This window comes from Lipotes vexillifer, unplaced genomic scaffold, assembly GCF_000442215.2.
Source record: "Lipotes vexillifer unplaced genomic scaffold, Lipotes_vexillifer_v1.1 scaffold666, whole genome shotgun sequence".
Taxonomy (NCBI): domain Eukaryota; kingdom Metazoa; phylum Chordata; class Mammalia; order Artiodactyla; family Lipotidae; genus Lipotes; species Lipotes vexillifer.
In genome coordinates this window covers 69,791-89,247 of record NW_006787408.1, presented here as the reverse complement: position 1 = coordinate 89,247, position 19,457 = coordinate 69,791, and the positions used below count along the sequence as shown (strand labels likewise).

Below are 19,457 nucleotides of genomic sequence, written 5' to 3'. Positions count from 1 at the left end.
TATATATATATATATATATATATATATATATATATATATGGAATCAATTTGCTGTTCACCTGAAACTAACACAACATTGTAAATCAACTATACTTCAATAAAAAATAAATAATAAAAATTTTTAAAACGAAGAAAAGGGCTTCCCTGGTGGTGCAGTGGTTGAGAGTCCGCCTGCCAGTGCAGGGGACATGCGTTCGTGCCCTGGTCCAGGAAGATCCCACATGCCGCAGAGCGGCTGGGCCCGTGAGCCATGACCAATGAGCCTGCACGTCCAGAGCCTGTGCTCTGCAACGGGAGAGGCCACAACAGTGAGAGGCCCACGTACCGCAAAAAAAAAAAAAAAAAAAATGAAGACAAAAAAATAGAAGAAAAAAGTCCCAGTGATATCAGAAAGTGTTGTATTCTCATAAACTCCATAGGTGGTATGTTTAAGTCACAACTGAGGAGTTTTAATTCTTACAGATCATGATGGAAAGAGTATAGAAGATACTCTGATTAAACACACACGTCCACAAAAGCATACAGCACAGAGAATGGAAAAATATCTGGGTATTTTCTTAAAGTTCCGTGGAGAAGAGAAAGTTTGGAGATTTTAGAGGGTGGGGAATAAAAAAAAGTTTGGAGCGTTAAAGCAAAATAGTAAAATGAATATTATAAGTAAAATAAACAAAAGTATTAAACAGGACCCAAAGCAAGTTAACATCATACACAACCAGGATGTAAAACTCAATTTTTTGCAGAGTATTGAAGTCTGGTCAACACTAGAGCCGTCTGTGGCTCAGTCTGTGTTCATTATCAATTTTACTGTTGGCTGATATTCCCAGACGCCCTGAACTTCCAGAGCATCTCAAACTCACAGCACCCTGGGTACCACCCCCATAGCTGACACTCCAGACCTGTCCCCTTCTTGAAAACCACAGAGAAGCAGCCTCCTGCAGCTACAACGGCCCAGCAGGGAGCTGCCCTCTCTGGACTGCCTGGGTGACAGGGACCCCAACTGAGGTGTGCGCTGTTCTCAATGCCTGAAAGATGGTTTCTGTTATGAGTGTACTGTATCATTTTTTAAGGGTACACTGGTTGGGAGAATTTGCTGTGTTTTGATAACTATGTTTGGGCCAATCACCATTCGACACAGATAAAACTCAAGACCATGAGCACCATCACCTTCACCCACCTAACACAAAAGATTTCTTAAACATTTCAGAAGGGGAATGCATGGAGCTCAGTAAAAGTATCTGTATTTACTCTACCATCCTTGTAGAACCCAATGATGAGTATTATTGGGCTGTACTGAAAGAGACTTAGACCAAACACTGTGACAAAACAGAGTGCTACAGTACTAAAAATGATGGTTTGTTTAAGATAAAAAATGACATGTGGACACAGATAAGGAAAAGGTACAAATATGTCTTTGGGAAGCACGGCAACAATGACAACTGGTTCTTTCCTCCACATCCCACTACATTTACTGTCATTGAAAATAAAGTATCTTCTGTTTACTAGGGATGCATCACAACCTTTCTATCTGGGCCACACTATAACATCTGGTGACCTTGAATATGTGACTATGGGAAAAGACATTAAGTATAGTGCTATGAAAAGACTTAACAGACTTCTGAATAAGTCTGAAAAGTGTGCAGATCAAAGTGTGATTTGGAAGTTATCTGAAGATATGCAACTGGCAGTCTGCCTGAAATATGCAGGAGTTCTTGCAGAAAATGCAGAGGATACTGAAGGAAGAACTCTATTTATAAATACAAAACTACTGCATGTCTTATTCAAGAGACAATGTCTAGTAACCCTCAGCAAGTAGCAGAAGCCTGCTGTTCAGATATGGCTATTACTTTTAATGGACTGACTCCCGAAAAGATGATAGTAATGATGGATGGTGTGTGCCAGCTCAGGGCATTTGGACATTATTTCAATGACACACTGATTTTCTTGCCTTCAAATGGTTCAGAAAATGACAGAGAGTTGGGAAATAATAGGACTGTGTTGTCCAGGAGTGCTTGAAATGTGGCTAGTCCAAATTGACATGTAGCATAAGTATAAAATACACACTCCATTCAATAATATTATTTGAAAACCTAGTACAAAAAGTATAAAAATCTCAGTAATTGTTCATACTGACTCAACAATGAAATGATAATATTTTGGATATGTTGCATTAAATAAAATATAATATTAAAATTAATGTCAACTGTTTCTTTTACAGTTTATTAATGTTATTAGAAATTTTTAGCATTCTTTTATTTATTTATTTATTTTGGCTGTGCCACGCAGCTTGTGGGATCTTAGTTCCTTGACCAGGGATTGAACCCGGGCCCGGCAGTGAAAGTGCCAAGTCCTAAACATTGGACTGCCAGGGAATTCCCTATGGAAGATTTTTTTTTAATCTTTCTTTTATTTAATGGAAGATTTCTTTTTAGCTTTATTTTATTTATTTAGGAAATTTGTTAATTACATGTGTCTTACTTCATATTTCTATTGGATAATAAAAATGTAAAACATTCCATTATCACCATATATGTCAATTTAACTTCCTGTCCACATGGCAGCATTTTTTAAAAGGAAGTTTACTGTAGGGATCCAGATTCTGGAAGAGGTTTCAAATATTTGGATACGTAAATAGATACCTCCCAAGTGCATTCTCTGGACATCATGTCACCTTTAATTTTTGTGAAGATATTTCAAATGTTTAATAAGCAAGTATTGCTGTCTAAAAGCATTTTATTGAGTCATTGTTACAGACTGCAGCATTATGTCAAGCAGTTGGACAAGCATGGTGTCTCCTGTCTAGGATATTCCTTATCCAAAAAACTAACTGGCATGCACATGCCAACACCACATTCTTTCACTACTGACAATATGCTAACAGTCATCACCTCTGCAATGCAACTACATTGTGTTTTCAGGGGAACTTTTGCACTTGTGCAGCCTTACCCTCAATTTTGAATATTTTTGAGATTGCCAGGAAAAACAGGAAAATTCACAGATTGCTGCTCTGTAAAATTTTGCTACTAAAAAAAAAAGACTGACATACCTATTAGAATGGCCAAAATCCAGAACACTGACAACACCAAATGCTAGCAAGAATGTGGAGCAACAGGAACTCTCATTCATTGCTCATGGGAATGCAAAATGATATAGCCACTTTGGAAGACATTTTTATGGTTTCTTATAAAATTAAACATACACTTACCATACTATCCAGCAAGTGTGCTCCTTGGTATTTACCCAAAGGAGTTGAAAACTTATGTTCACATAAAAACTTGCACACAGGGACATCCCTGGTGGTGCAGTGGTTAAGAATCCATCTGCCAATGCAGGGGACATGGGTTCGACCCCTGGTCCAGTAATATCCCACATGCCACGGAGCAACTAAGCCCATGTGCCACAACTACGGAGCCTGTGCTCTAGAGCCCACGAGCCACAACTACTGAGCCCACGTGCCACAACTACTGAAGCCCATGCGCCTAGAGCCCGTGCTCCACAAGAGAGGCCACCGCAATGAGAAGCCCGCACACCACAATGAAGAGTAGCCCCCACTTGCCTCAACTAGAGAAAGCCCGCATGCAGCAATGGAGACCCAATGCAGCTAAAAATAAATAATTAATTAATTTTAAAAAATCTTAAAAAAATAACTTGCACACAGATATTTATAGCAGTTTTATTCATAATTGCCAAAACTTGGAAGCCACCAAGATGGACTTCCTTCAGTAGATGACTGGATAAACTGTGGTATATCCAGACAATGAAATATTATTTAGGGCTAAAAGGAAATTTTAGAAAGATTTAATAGTTTCTCAAGAGGACCACTGTGATCTGAATGTTTGTGTCCCTCCAAAATTCACATGTTGGAATCGGAGTGCCCAATGTAATGGTGATTAAATCCTGAGGGTGGACCGCTCATGAATGGGCTTTTATAATAGAGATCGCACAGAGCTCCTAGCCCCTTCTGCCAGGTGAAAATACAGGAAGTCTGTAACTCAGAAGAGGGCCCTAACCTGATCTTGCTGGAATCCTGGTATCAGACTTCCAGCCTCCAGAACTGGGCAAAATAGATTTCTATTGTTTGCAAACTACAGAGACTGTTGTATTTTGTTATAGCAACCCGAACAGACTAAGACAGAAAATTGGTACTGAGAGTGCAGTGCCTCTGTAACAAATATCTAAAAATGCAGAAGCAACTTTGGAACTGGGTAACAGATAGAGACTGGGAGAATTCTAAGGTGCATAGTAGAAAAAACCTACATTGCCATGATCGAACCATTAAAAGCAATTCTGGTGAGAGCTCAGAAAGAGAACAGGAAAGCTATAGAGAAAGCCTCAATCTTCTTGGAGAGTGTACCTAAGGATTGTGAACAGAATGTTGGTAGAAATGACGGATGGTAAAGGCTCTTCTGTTAAAGTCTCAGACGGACATGAGGAACATGTTATTGGAAACTGGAGGAAAAGTGATCCTTGTTATAAAGTGGTAAAGAGCTTTGCTGAACTGTGTTCATGTCCTAGTGTTTTGTGGAAAGGAGAACTTATGAGTGATGAAATTGGATATATAGCTGAGGAAATTTCTAAGCCAAGTGTTTAAGGAGTGGCCTGGTTCTTTTTGAATGCTTATAGTAAAATGTGAAAAGAGAGAATGACTTAGAGATGGAATTGTTAACCAAAGAGGATGCAGAAACGGAAAATTTTCGGCCTATCCATATTGAAAGAAATGAGAAAGCTTGTTCCAGAGAGAACAGGGTGTGGCCAAGCCACCTTGTGATTAAGAGATTAGTATGGGTTTGAACCACAGACTGAATCAGCCACCCCAGCAGGAAAATAGTCCGTTTGAACTGAAGAAGAAGGAATGAGGAAGGTTGTTGGACTTAGATTTTACAGGACAGGACTATATGGCTGTGAACATGGGTTATTCTTCAAGACAAGGAAAGAAGGACCAGAAACGTAATTCAGAGATCATCAGGGCTCCACAGCTAACATCGTTTTCAATGGTGAAAAGCTGAAAGCATTCCCTCTAAGATCAGGAACAAGGCAAGGATGCCCATTGTCACCACTTTTATTCAACATAGCTTTGGAAGTCCTAGCCATGACAATCAGAAAAGAAAAACAAATAAAAGGAATCCAAATTGGAAAAGAAGAAGTAAAACTTTCACTGTTTGCAGATGACATGATACTATACATAAAAAATCCTAAAGATGCTACTAGAAAACTACTAGAGCTCATCAATGAATTTGGTAAAGTTGCAGGATATAAAATTAATACACAGAAATCTCTTGCATTTGTAAACACTAACAATGAATGATCAGAAAGAGAAATCAAGGAAAATCACATCATAAAGAATAAAATACCTAGGAATAAACCTACCTAAGGAGACAAAAGACCTCTACTCTGAAAACTATAAGATGCTGATGAAAGAAATCAGAGATGACACAAACAGATGGAAGGATATGCCATGTTCTTGGATTAGAAGAATCAATATTGTCAAAATAACCATACTACCCAAAGCAATCTACAGATTCAATGTAATCCCTATCAAATTACCAATGGCATTTTTCACAAAACTAGGACAAGAATTCTAAACTTTATATAGAAACACAAAAAACCCTGAATAGCCAAAGCAATCCTGAGAAAGAAAAACAGAGCTGAAGGAATCACACTCCCTGACTTCAGACTACACTACAAGGCTACAGTAATCAAAACAGTATGGTACTGGCACAAAAACAGACACATAGATCAATGGGACAGGACAGAAAGCCCAGACATGAACTCACGCACCTATGGTCAATTAATCTCTGACAAAGGAAGCAAGAGTGTACAATGGAGAAAAAAACAGTCTCTTCAATAAGTGGTGCTGGGAAAACTGGACAGCTACATGTAAAAAATGAAATTAGAACACTCTCTAACACCATACACAAAAGTAAACTCAATGAGCCACAATTACTGACCCTGGACTCTAGAGCCTGCGAGCCTGTGCTCTAGAGCCTGCGAGCCACAACTACTGAGCCTGCGTGCTACAACTACTGAAGCCCACATGCCTAGAGCCCGTGCTCTGCAACAAGAGAAGCCACCACAATGAGAAGCCCATGCACTGCAACAAAGAGTAGCCCCCTCTCTCCGCAACTAGAGAAAGCCCGAGTGCAGCAATGAAGACCCAACGCAGCCAAAAATAAATACATTAATTAATTATTTAAAAAGAAAAAGTAAACTCGAAATGGATCAAAGACCTAAATGTAAGGCCAGACACTATAAAACTCTTAGAGGAAAACACAGGCAGAACACTCTTTAACATTAATCGCAGGAATATCTTTTTTGATCCACCTCCTACAGTAATGAAAATAAAAACAAAAATAGGGGCTTCTCTGGTGGCTCAGTGGTTAAGAACCCACCTGCCAATGCAGGGGACACAGTTTTTTTGTTGTTGTTGTTTGTTTGTTTTTGCGGTATGTGGGCCTCTCACTGTTGTGGCCTCTCCCATTGCAGAGCACAGGCTCCAGATGCGCAGGCTCAGCGGCCATGGCTCACGGGCCTAGCCGCTCTGCGCCATGTGGGATCTTCCTGGACCGGGGCACGAACCTGTGTCCCCTGCATTGGCAGGTGGACTCTCAATCACTGCGCCACCAGGGAAGCCTGGGGGACACAGTTTTGAGCCCTGGTCCAGGAAGATCCCACATGCCGCGGAGCAACTAAGCCTGCGTGCCACAACTACTGAGCCTGTGTTCTAGAGCCCGTGAGCCACAACTGCTGAGCCCGCACGCCACAACTACTGAAGCCTGCACACCTAGAGCCTGTGCTCCGCAACAAGAGAAGTCACCGCAGTGAGAAGCCCGCACACTGCAACGAAGAGTAGCTCCCCTCGCTGCAACTAGAGAAAGCTCGCATGCAGCAAAGAAGACCCAACACAGTCAAAAATAAATAAAATAAATTTAAAAAATAAAATAAACAAATGGGACCTAAGTAAACTTAAAAGCTTCTGCACAGCAAAGGAAACCATAAACAAAATGAAAAGACAACCCACAGAATGGGAAAAAATATTTGCAAAGGAAGCAACTGACAAGGAATTAATCTCCAAAATATACAAACAGCTCATGCAGCTCTATGTCAAAAAAACGAACAACACAATCAAAAAATGGGCAGAAGATCTAAATAGACATTTCTCCAAAGAAGACATACAGATGGCCAAAAAGCACATTAAAAGATGCTCAACATCACTCATCATCAGAGAAATGTGAATCAAAACTACAATGAGGTATCACCTCACACAGGTCAGAACAGCCACCATCATAAAGTCTACAAACAATAAATGCTGGAGAGGGTGTGGAGAAAAGGGAACCCTCTTGCACTGTTGGTAGGAATGTAAATTGATATAACCACTATGGAGAACAGTATGGAGGTTCCTTAAAAAACTAAAAATAGAACTACCATATGATCCAGCAATCCCACTATTGGGCATACATCTGGAGAAAACCATAATCCAAAAGGATACATGCACCCCAATGTTCATTGCAGCACTGTTTACAATAGCCAAGAAAGACATGGAAGCAACCTAAGTGTCCATCAACAGAGGAATGGGTAAAGAAGATGTGTTACATAGAATGGAATATTACCCAGCCATAAAAAGAATGAAATAATGCCATTTGCAGCAACATGGATGGACCTAGAGATTATCATACTAAGTGAAGCCAGTCAGAGAAAGACAAATATCATATGATATCGTTTATATGTAGAATCTAAAAAAAAGGTACAAATGAACTAATTTACAAAGTATAAAGAGTCACAGAGGTAGAAAACAAACTTATGGTTACCAGGGAGGAAAGGGGAGAGGGATAAACTGGGAGATTGGGGTTGACATGTACACACTACTATATATAAAATAGATAACTAATAAGGACCTATTGTATAGCACAGGGAACTCTACTCAATACTCTGTAATGACCTATATGGGAAAAGAATCTAAAAAAGAGTGGATATATGTATATGTATAACTGATTCACTTTGCTGTACAGCAGAAACTAACACAGCATTATAAATCAACTATACTCCAATAAAAATTTAAAAAAAAAAAAAGGAGAGATCATTAGGGCTGCCTCCTCAGTTTCAAAATGTGGTAGATGGGTGGGGTTATTGCCTGGGTTTCAACAGGCCAGATGATTGACCTCTGCCTAAATCAAAGTGGTACTGCCCAAAGCTATGGGGGCTCTATCCTGCCCAGCAGAGCCATGGGGGCACGGCTACCTCCACCTAGATTTAGAAAGATGAAGCAACCTGGAGCCATGGGCCCACAACCCAAGCAGAGGGTCACTTGAGGGCAAGGTCGCTGAAGGGAGCCACTACCAGGGCAGTGCCAGTGAAGCCATCAGGCCACCCTTGGGGCCTCAGACTGGTAGAACCACCAGCATGCAATTGCAACCCATGAGAGCTGCTGTGTGGCTACACCCAATAAAACCATGGGAGGTGAGCATGGTGTCACCAGTGTGTCCAGAGCGCGAGACCACCCCCACACCATGCCTCAGGTGGGTCTGGAAGGTAAGACCTTTGTCCCACAGAGCAGAACATCTAATTAAAGAAGATTGTTCTCAAGCTTTAAGATTTAATGTTGTTTGTCTTCTGGGGTATTGGACTTGCTTGGAACCTGTTACCCCTTCTTTCTCTCCTATTTCTCCCTTTTGGAATGAAATGTCTGTTCTATACCTGTCCCATCATTGTATTTTGGAAGCACATAATTTGTTTGATTTCACAGGATCACAGCTAGGGGGGAATTTTCTTAGAATGAATCATACCTTGAGTCTCACCCATATCTGATTAAGATGGTATCTAGAATTAGGAGTTTGAGATTAACAGATGCACACTACTATATATAAAACAGATAAAAAACAAGGACCCACTGGATAGCACGGGGAACTATATTCAATATCTTGTAATAACCTATAGTGGAAAAGAATCTGAAAAAGAATATATATATGTGTGTGTGTGTGTTGTGTATGTGTGTGTGTATGTATATATATATATATATATATTTGAATCACTTTGCTGTAACACCTGAAATTAACACAACATTGTAAATCAACTATACTTCAACTTTTTAAAAATATGGTATTTATATGAAATTTTATTCTTTAGACTTTTTTTGTTTGTGTCTCCCCAGTTTCATATGTTGGAATTCTAACACCCAAAATGATGGTGTTAGAAGGTGGGACCTTTGGAAGGTCACTGGGTCATGAGAGCGGGGCCCTCACAAATGAGATTAGTACCCTAGATCCCACAGAGCTCTGTGAGTTCTTCTACCGAGTGAGGATATAATGATGTCTGCAACCCAGGAAAGTACCCTCACCCAATGTTGCTGGTGCCCTGATCTCAGATTTCCAGCCTCCAGAACTGTGAGAAATAAATTTCTGTTGTTTATGAGCACACAGTTTGTGACATTTTGTTATAGCAGCCTGAATGGACTAAGACAAGGACTATACTAATATCTTGTCAGATTTCTCTTTCTGAAGTGTTTGCTTTTTAGTGATAACAGTGAGGGCAGAAGCCTTGTCTGTCTGCCTCACTGTTACATACCCTAATACAGCTCTTTATACATAATAGGTATTCAATATATTATAAATTATTGAATGAAATGACATCTGTAAAGCACTATGCCTGTATCAAGGATAGCAGCATTATTTTTACCACTGTCAAATAACTTTTTTCTGTTCCTATGGCATTTACTTTCTACCTTGTACTATTTTCACAACTATACTGTAAGTTGCTTGAAGACATATGTCATGTGTGAGTACCCTTTATATCCTCCGTAACACCATATCTTTGCACATACCAGTCACTCAGTAAAATTCTAAAAGCTTGCCAGCAAGAAATTACAAAAAATGATTTTTCCATTATAAAAAGCATTACACACACACAGCATTTCATAGGACCTGGTATATAAGGTTACAAATAAACTGAATTTGCTGGATGTGAAAATTATATGGATATGTGAATACAGTGAGTTAATTAAAAGCATATGTCTAAAAAGTATTTTTGCTTTTTTAATTTAAAAGGGGTAGTCCTTGAAATATTAATATAGGGAAAAGTGGAAAGAGCACTGAACTTGGAGGCAGGAAGGCCTAAATCAGAATCCAGATTTCACTACTTCTAAGCTGTGTAATGATGGGTAAGACATTTACCTTCCTGAGTCTGCATTCCTTACCTGTAAAGTGAGATAACACTTATCTCATACTATTTATGTGACGATTAAACAGGAAAGTGTCCAGCATAGTATCTAATACTTAATGGGTGTTCAATGAATATTTATACAGAAAAATTTAAAGCTGTGTATTTCTACCACATGCATTACTTTTATGAATAACTTTAAGTTAGCAAGGTTTAGTTGAAAATGAACTAACTATAGATTTAAGACACTGGGTTCTAGTTCTAATTCTACTATTTACCAACAATTTGGCATTGGGCTCTAAAATTCTTCTTAATTCCCTATTAAAATAGGGATAATATAACCTATTCTACCTACGTGACAGGAAGTTATGAGGATAAAAAACAAAAAAAAAATGTAAAAGTGATATGAAAGAGCTGTTGGTGTTTCATTAATTAGAAATATGTGGTAGCAGTTGTGGTGTTATAATTTGAATGATAAAAATAAAAGCCATGAATGTCCCAAAATAGGGGATTGTCTAAATATTTAAAGAGATACCATATATTCATTAAAAAATATACATAGATGGATTAAATAATATATTGAGGCTTTGCTTCAACATAACATAGGAGAGGAGAAGTAGGTCAGGGTATAGGTGAAACAGGATTGGTCCTGAGTTAATAACTATTAAAGCTGGGTGATGTGTACCTGGGGTCCATTATAATATTCTGCTCACTTTTGTATGTTTGAAAACTTCTTTAATAAAAAATTTTAAAAAATATGTAAATGACATACTGAAAGACACATGTAAATGAAATGTAGTATGATTAAACAATATATGTAAATATATGCTAGTTAAGAGGTCATTAGTGACTTTTGTGAGTTCAGCTGTAATGTGAGGAAGCAAGGACACAAGCTGGAATGCAAGAGTCTGAGTGAATTAAAGTGACTGATTAGGGTTAGACAGCCACCCAAAATGGCCACCATCAATTCCTTTCCTCCCTCCAAGTACATGTCACTTCTCTCACTGAGAGGTGAGGTCTCCTGTCCCTTTTCTTGACTCTGTGATGGCTTTGTGACCTGCCTTAACACAAAGAATGCAGTGCAAGTGACATCGTGCCATTTTGGGTCTAGCCTTTAAAACATATTTATACTTATATTTTTTCTTTTTATGAAAACACATTTATATATATTACAAATTAAAAGTCTGCTGCTGTTGCAAAGCCATGGCAGACTAAGGAGTTGCTGAGGGCTAAATTATTCTCCAAGGTGAAAAATTTCCTTCAGTTGTATTAATATTTCTACCCAAAATGTGATTCCATCACACCCTATCCCAACGTATCCCCACACCACCTCAGGCTTTCAAAGTAGGCAGTTTCATGATTATGTTGGAAAAACCACTAGTTCTCTTTAGGAAATATGGGGCAATTGAAGTCTTTCTGGTTGCCTGACATTCTCCCATTTTATGGCTTATACTGGACTTACACATTTAACATCTTCTAGCATCTTCAATGCTAAATAATTACCTAAATTCCAAGAGCTTGACTGAAAGCTTAAATTGAAGGTGCTGTCTTTTAAGTTCTAGAAAATGCTCATTCTCTAAAGAGTGCTCTCTAAAGAAAAATCAGTGCTGGCCATCCTAACAGTTTCAGCAGTTCCTGTTTTGATGCTCAGCTCTCCATTGCTATTTGTTTCCATCCTTTCCTTCACCAATGCCCTACCACAATGCCACCTTATATAGAGTTGTGTTTTTTTTTGTAATTATCACCAACTCCCTAATGTTTCCTTGATACATTCTGTTTCAAGTTTTATTGTTACAATATAAAGTATTTTTGCTGGCCTTTAAAAAAAAAAAGAGTTAAGGACAATCACTTAAAAGAACAGAAATTCAGTCCATAGCTTCCAAAGCATCAGAGAGGAAAAAAAGCATGGGAACAGGGAGATAATGAAAACTTCATCAATATGATATATAGAAATAATACATTTATTGTGATTTCAGATACATTTAATTTTTTTTTTTTTTTTTCTTGCGTTATGCGGGCCTCTCACTGTTGTGGCCTCTCCCATTTGCGGAGCACAGGCTCCGGACGCGCAGGCTCAGCGGCCATGGCTCACGGGCCCAGCCGCTCCGCGGCATGTGGGATCTTCCCGAAACGGGGCACGAACCCGCGTCTCCTGCATCGGCAGGCGGACTCTCAAGCACTGCGCCACCAGGGAAGCCCTCAGATACATTTAAAGAGGCCATATGTTAGGTGATAAAATCAGTCTTGATAAAATCAGTCTTTATAAATTTAAGAGGGTTGAAATCACATCAAGCATCTTTTCTGACCACAATAATATGAAAACAGAAATTGATTACATGAAAACTGAAAAAATTCACAAATATGTGGAGATTAAACAACATGCTACTGAAAACCAAGTGGGCCAAAGAAAAAAATCCAAAGAGAAATAAAAACATACCTGGAATGAATGAAAATGGACATGTAACATACCAAAATCCATGGGATGCCGCAAAAGCAATTCTACGAGGGATGTTCACAGCAATAAATGTCTACTTCAAAAAACAAGAAAAGTCTCAAATAAACAACCTACACCTCAAGGAACTAGAAAAAGAGGAACAAACAAAGTCCAAAGTTAATAAAAGGAAAGAAATAACAAAGATTAGAGGAGAAACAAATTGGAGACTAAAAAGACAGTAAAAAAGATCAATACACCTAAGAGTTGATTCTTTGAAAAGATAAAGAAAACTGACAAACCTATAGCTAGACTCACCAAGAAAACAAGAGAGAGGACTCAAATAAAATCAGAAATGAAAGAGGAGATATTACCACTGATACCACAGAAATACAAATAATCATAAGAAACTAACTACTTTGAAAAAGTACATGCCAAAAAATAGAGCAACCTAGAAGAAATGGATAAATTTGTAGAAAGATACAGCCTATAAACATTGAATTATGATAAAAAAGAAAATCTGAACAGATGGATTACTAGTAAGGAGACTGAATCAGTAATCAAAACTCTCCCAACAAAAGTCCAGGACCAGGTGGCTCCACTGGTGAATTCTACCAAGCATTCAAAGAATTAATACCAATCCTCAAACTCTTAAAAAACAGAAGAGGAAGGAACTCTTCCAAACTCATTTTACAAGGCCAGCATTATCCTGATACCAAAATCAAACAAGGATGTCACAAGAAAAGAAAACTATAAGCCAATGTCCCTGATGAACACAGATGCAAAACTCCTCAACAAAATATTAACAAACCAAATTCAACAATACATTAAAAGGATCATACACTACTATCGAGTGGGATTTATTCTAGGGATGCGTGGATGATTCAACATCCACAAATCAGTCCATGTGATACACCACATTAACAAAATGAAGGATAAAAATCATATGATCATGGGAATTCCCTGGTGGTGCAGTGGTTGGGAGTCTGCCTGCCAATGCGGGGGACACGGGTTCAAGTGCTGGTCCGGGAAGATCCCATGTGCCGCGGAACAGCTAAGGCTGTGTGCCATAACTACTGAGCCTGCACTCTAGACCCACGAGCCACAACTACTGAGCCCATGTGCCACAACTACTGAAGCCCACGCACCTGAAGCCCATGCTCCACAACAGGAGAAGCCACCGCAGTGAAGAGTACGTGCACCGCAACGAGGAGTGACCCCCGCTTGCTGCAGCTAGAAAGAGCCTGCATGCAGCAACAAAGACCTAACGCAGCCAAAAATAAGTAAGTTAAAAAAAAAAAAAATATATATATATATATATATATAACCCAGTAATTTCCAAAATATACACAGCTCATACAATTCAATATAAAAAAAAATGAACAACCCAATCAAAAAATGGGCAGAGACCTAAATAGATATTTCTCCAAGGGAAACATACAGATGGCCAACAGGCACATGAAAAGATGCTCAGCACTGCTAATTATTAGAGAAATGCAAATCAAAACCACAATGAGTTATCTCCAGTCAGAACGGCTATCATCAAAAACCCTACAAATAAATGCTGGAGCGGGTGTAGAGAAGAGGGAACCCTCCTACACTGTTCATGGGAATGTAAATTGGTGCAATCACTATGGAAAACAGTATGGAGGTTCCTTAAAAAACTAAAAATAGAGCTACCATATGATCCAGCAATCCCACTCTTGGACATATATCTGGAAAAGATGAAAACTCTAATCTGAAAAGATACATGTATCCCAATGTTTACTGAAGCACTATTTACAATAGCCAAGATATGGAAGCAACCTAAGTGTTCATCAACAGATGAATGGATAAAGAAGATGTGGGCTGTGTGTGTGTGTGTGCGCGCACACACACACACACACACACACACATATATAGGAACATTACTCAGCTATAAAAAAAGAATAAAATATTGCCATTTGCAGCAATATGGATGGACCTAGAGATTATCATACTAAGTGAAGTCAGAGAAAGACAAATATAATATCACTTATATGTGGAATCTAAAAAATAATACAAATGAATCTATTTACAAAACAGAAAGAGACACACAGGCATAGAAAACAAACTTATGGTTACCAAAGGTGAAAGGGAATGGGGGGGAGATAAATCAGGACTATGGGATTAACAGATAGACACTACTATATATAAAATAGATAAGCAACAAGGATTTACTGTATGACACAGTGAACAATATTCAATATTTGTAATAACCTATAATGCAAAAGAATCTGAAAAAGAATATATACATATATTCTGTATATACATACACAGACTCACACATATATATAACAGAAGCACTTTGCTGTACACCTGAAACTAACACAATATTGTAAATCAACTATACTTCAAAACAAAACAAAAACCCAAAGTATATAACCCAGAAAGTTTGATTCTTTTTGATATACTCTGAAAACACAAAATATTTTGTTTAGAAAGTGATTTCCATGGAAACATCCTATTAAGAAGATCTCCTCCCAAAAGACTGAATAAGTCCATCTATTTCACAATTTGATTTTTTGTTTTTTTTATGTTGATCAAAGCCATAAATACACATTGTGTCAACCAGTTTCATAAGATTTTTTAATAAAATAATTGTACTCTTTTGGTCAATGCTCTTATTATTTCTTTAAGTTTCTAAATAACATGCTTCTATTTCTGTTGACTTCTTCAGTTTAGTGATTTCCTACTTACTTCCTTCATGGAGAATGAAGATTTAGCTCTTTGATCTCCTTGCCATTAACACAGGTACACTCCCGTTCTTCCAATACGTTTATATCTTACCTTTGGTTAAATCGCTGTTCTTCATTAGTATTATTGTGACTATGTATGATAGTCAAAGAGGAACCATGTAGTACACTACGGCTACTTTTTCCTTTGCTACATAACTTTTTTCCCTAAAGTGTCTTGTTCTTTTATCTACTTAGCTTTCTATGAACTTAATAGTTCAACTCCAAATTCACACCACTGTCTAAATCATCTCTCAGGATGCTCATTCACATCTAATTTTCCACCAATTTCATCTTCCTGAAAGCAGCTCCTAAAGCCTCTGACCTGTGTCAATACAGACTGGCTCCTCTTTCTGCCTGGGCACTGCTGTCTTCTTGGGAAGGCCCTTCAACTTCCTCCCACATTGAATCTCCTATTTACTATATCTTATGCCTTCCTCTTTTTTGGTTTACGTGTTCCTTTTAATGGAGCATATCCTTCCGGAGATTCCTCAGAAAGGCTACCAGACCCTGCATGTCTTAAAAATCTCTTTATTCTACCTTCAGATAAAATTCATAACTGGCCTCAGAATTCTGAGTTTGATGTCACTTTCCTTCAGAATTTTGAATGCATTTTTTCATTATCTCCTAACTTCTAGCGTTGCTTTTGAAAAGTCCAAGCCATTCTAATTCCTGATCCTTTGTATGTGACATGTTTTTTCTCTTGGAAATCTTGCAGAATCTTTTCTTTGGTCTATATATTCTGAACTTTCATGATGATGTGCCTTGGGGTGGAACTATTTTTATCTGTTGTGCAAGGCACTTGGTAGACCCTCTCAATCTGGAATCTTGCATCCTTCAATCCTGGGAAACCTCCGTTCATCATTTCACTGATAATTCTCCCCTCTAGATTTCCTTTATCCAGAGCTTGGACACAGCGGACTGGTCCTCTAAATTTCTCTTTTCTCTCCTGTGTTCCATCTCTTCAACATCTTTCTCTATTTCCCAGGAACTTACCTTAAGTTTATATCCCAAACTCTTTATTAAACTATTTCTTCTATCATGATTTTAATTTTTTGAGGGTTCTTTTTATTTCCCGAATATTCCTTGTTTCACGGATGCAATACCTTTTCTCTCTGGGAATATTAAGTGATAGGATTTTATTTGTTTTGTTTCTTTTTTCCCTGCATAGGCGATATTGGTTTTTTCTGATTGGTTGTTCTCTATCTTCCATGTTAGAGGCCTTCATCAGATGTCTGGTCATTCATGAGACGCCCACTGATGTTTAAAGGTAAGGAACTAAAATACTGACTAGAAGCTTTTACACATATATGGGGCTTGCTGATCATGAACTTTAATATTAGGTGATCTGGCTAGACTTTCTGTTGGAGAGCCACTGATGTCAGCATTGTTACCCCTTTCCACCTGGGCTGATAAGATTGCCCAGAGACTTTCAATCTCCTCCTGTAGAACTGGCAGTCAGCATTTTAGGAACCATGTAGGAGAAGAAGGCTGGGAGGGGGAGGACAAGTTCACCATTAAATATACGTATTTCACTTAATTCTCTTGTTTTTGGTGAAGCAGAGTGACAGAAACCACAGCCTAGAATGAGGATTGGAGGGTCCTGAACTTCTCCCCTGGGAGCTGAATGCCCTGCACAACCCTGTAAAGACCTACAAGGGGAAGTGAGTGTGGGGCTGGGAATAGAGGGTATTAATGGAAAACACGTGGCCCTTAGAGTCAACTAACTCCCTGAAACCTTCTCACTTATCCCCGTGTGCCGAATGTGCAGCCGCTAAGCATTTACTTCCTGTTAAAAAACCGAAATGTTCTTCTCTTATAATGCTGAATAAATTACTTGGAGGGCTCTAGTCCAACAACTGTGGCATTTATGGGCTCATGGTGTAATAAGCAGTCTCCCACCCACTCATTCTAAAGCAAACATTGACAGTTGACCAGCACTGACTATTTATACACAATTGTTGGTCAGCTTTTCAGATATCTCATTCTTAAATATAAATGGACCACCAAAGATCATCAGACATTTGAGAAAAGCTTGCAACCTGAAAACAAACAAACATAAAAGTGGAAAATAATCTCAGAGGAAAGAAAAATAATTCAGGAAAGAGAACTTTTAAAAAATTAGAATTAGTGTTCAGGAACCAGGAATTTTCAAATACATTATTTCACAGTCACGTCATAAGACAGAAATCATTATTCCCATTTTAAAGATTGGGAAATTGGTGTCTCGAATGAGTTTGCATTGTGTAAGCTAATGCTCCCAGCCAGTGACATGGCTGGGATGTGAGTCTTCACGTTCAGATTCCCTACTGCTCCTTTGGTTGAACCACAGCAGCTTTGGTATTTATAAACTCCACACACAGTGTATAGTTCTACAGAACCATATGAAGATCAGTCCCAAATACGTGAAACCACAAAATCTTTGGCTGGAAAGCATTTGTCTTTATTTTTGTCCCTTGCATGCTATTCTTTTGGCCTAGGAATCTTTTATTGGTAACTTAAAATCATTAACATTCATAATAGGAACAACTTTAAGTTGCATGTTCTCAAGAAACCTATTGCAGAAGGAAGCACAGGGATACAGGTATGACCAAGGGAGGCTAAATTTAGAATTTGAGATTCTAACCAAATTCTACCTAAGTAGTCTCTCCCCAGATTTGGGGTTTATTATTTACTTACGTAACATTGGTTGCGGCAGGGATCACGAATACCCCATAACAGAAACTCAATAAATGTGTGTTGAACAAATAAAAGAAAGGAAAAAATAATGAATGAATGGATGAAGGTTTCAACTCCTTCCAAATAATTATTTAAAAGCAAAGATACATTTTGATAAAACAAAATCACTAAATTTTCACAATCTATGTTAAGCATCATAAATACCAAACATTTCACACTGCATAAATGTAAATACACATTAAGTATATCCAGTAAAGTTTAGAACACTTTAAAATCAGTTTAGGGACTTCCCTGGTGGCACAGTTGTTAAGAATCCGCCTGCCAATGCAGGGGCCATGGGTTCAATCCCTGGTCCAGGAAGATTCCACATGCCGTGGAGCAACTAAGCCCGTGTGCCACAACTACTGAGCCCACGTGCCTAGAGCCTGTGCTCCGCAACAAGAGAAGCCACCGCAATAAGAAGCCCGCACACGGCAACAAAAGAGTAGCCCCCGCTCACCACAATGAGAAAGTCCGTGCACAGCAACAAAATTCCAATGCGGCCAAAAATAAAATAATTTAAAAAAATCAGTTTAAGCATAAGCATAGGATGAAAAGCAATACTTTGTTTTTCGAATGATTGTTTTTATAATCATTCAAACTGGGCAATAACTTTGCAAAATACTAAAAGTGAAGAAAAAGCAATGCAGGAAATACCCATTAAGTTTTTACTTTCACAATGTAGACTGTAATGTAAAGCTTGGGTCAATTCCACAGCCAATCCATACTAAGTCAGTAAAAGAAACCTGAAATGATCCATATCAGGTTTTGGACAAAAATAAGTCTTTTATGAACAGGCCACTAATACAATAATAAAATGAAGAAGCAAATTCTAAGCCTGGTGCTTTGATTTACCACAGTGAAAGTGCCCTCTGTAGCCAGTGTGAACACAGCAGCAAGTGGCAGAGGGAAATCTGCCACTGGTCCAGATTTTACATACGCACACACACACACACACACACACACACACACACACACATAAACACATACATACATAACACCACCATACATAACACTTAGTGATCTCATTGTTCCATGCATTGTATTCAGATAAACTTATTTAATGAATTGGTTACTACAGGCAGAATACTTTAGAACCTTCAAACTCATTGATGTGGACAGAAATTCCTCATTAAGTATCTCTCTTCTTGATTTTTCCCCATAGAACCCATGAAAGACGCTATCACCATTTAAAAATTTTGTTATTAAAAATAATATCCTCGGGCTTCCCTGGTGGCGCAGTGGTTGAGACTCCGCCTGCCGATGCAGGGGATGCGGGTTCGTGCCCCGGTCCAGGAAGATCCCACATGCCACGGAGTGGCTGGGCCTGCCAGCCATGGCCGCTGAGCCTGCGCGTCCAGAGCCTGTGCTCTGCAACGGGAGAGGCCACAGCAGTGAGAGGCCTGTGT

The 19,457-nt window shown here is 38.6% G+C and overlaps 1 protein-coding gene across 1 annotated transcript in view; it reads right to left on the bottom strand.

The window, feature by feature from the left end:
• The window catches only part of PLEKHH2 (pleckstrin homology, MyTH4 and FERM domain containing H2), a 102,728-nt gene that overhangs the window by 76,455 nt on the left and 6,816 nt on the right, over positions 1-19,457 (bottom strand). The gene's annotated exons all lie outside the window — the stretch shown is intronic.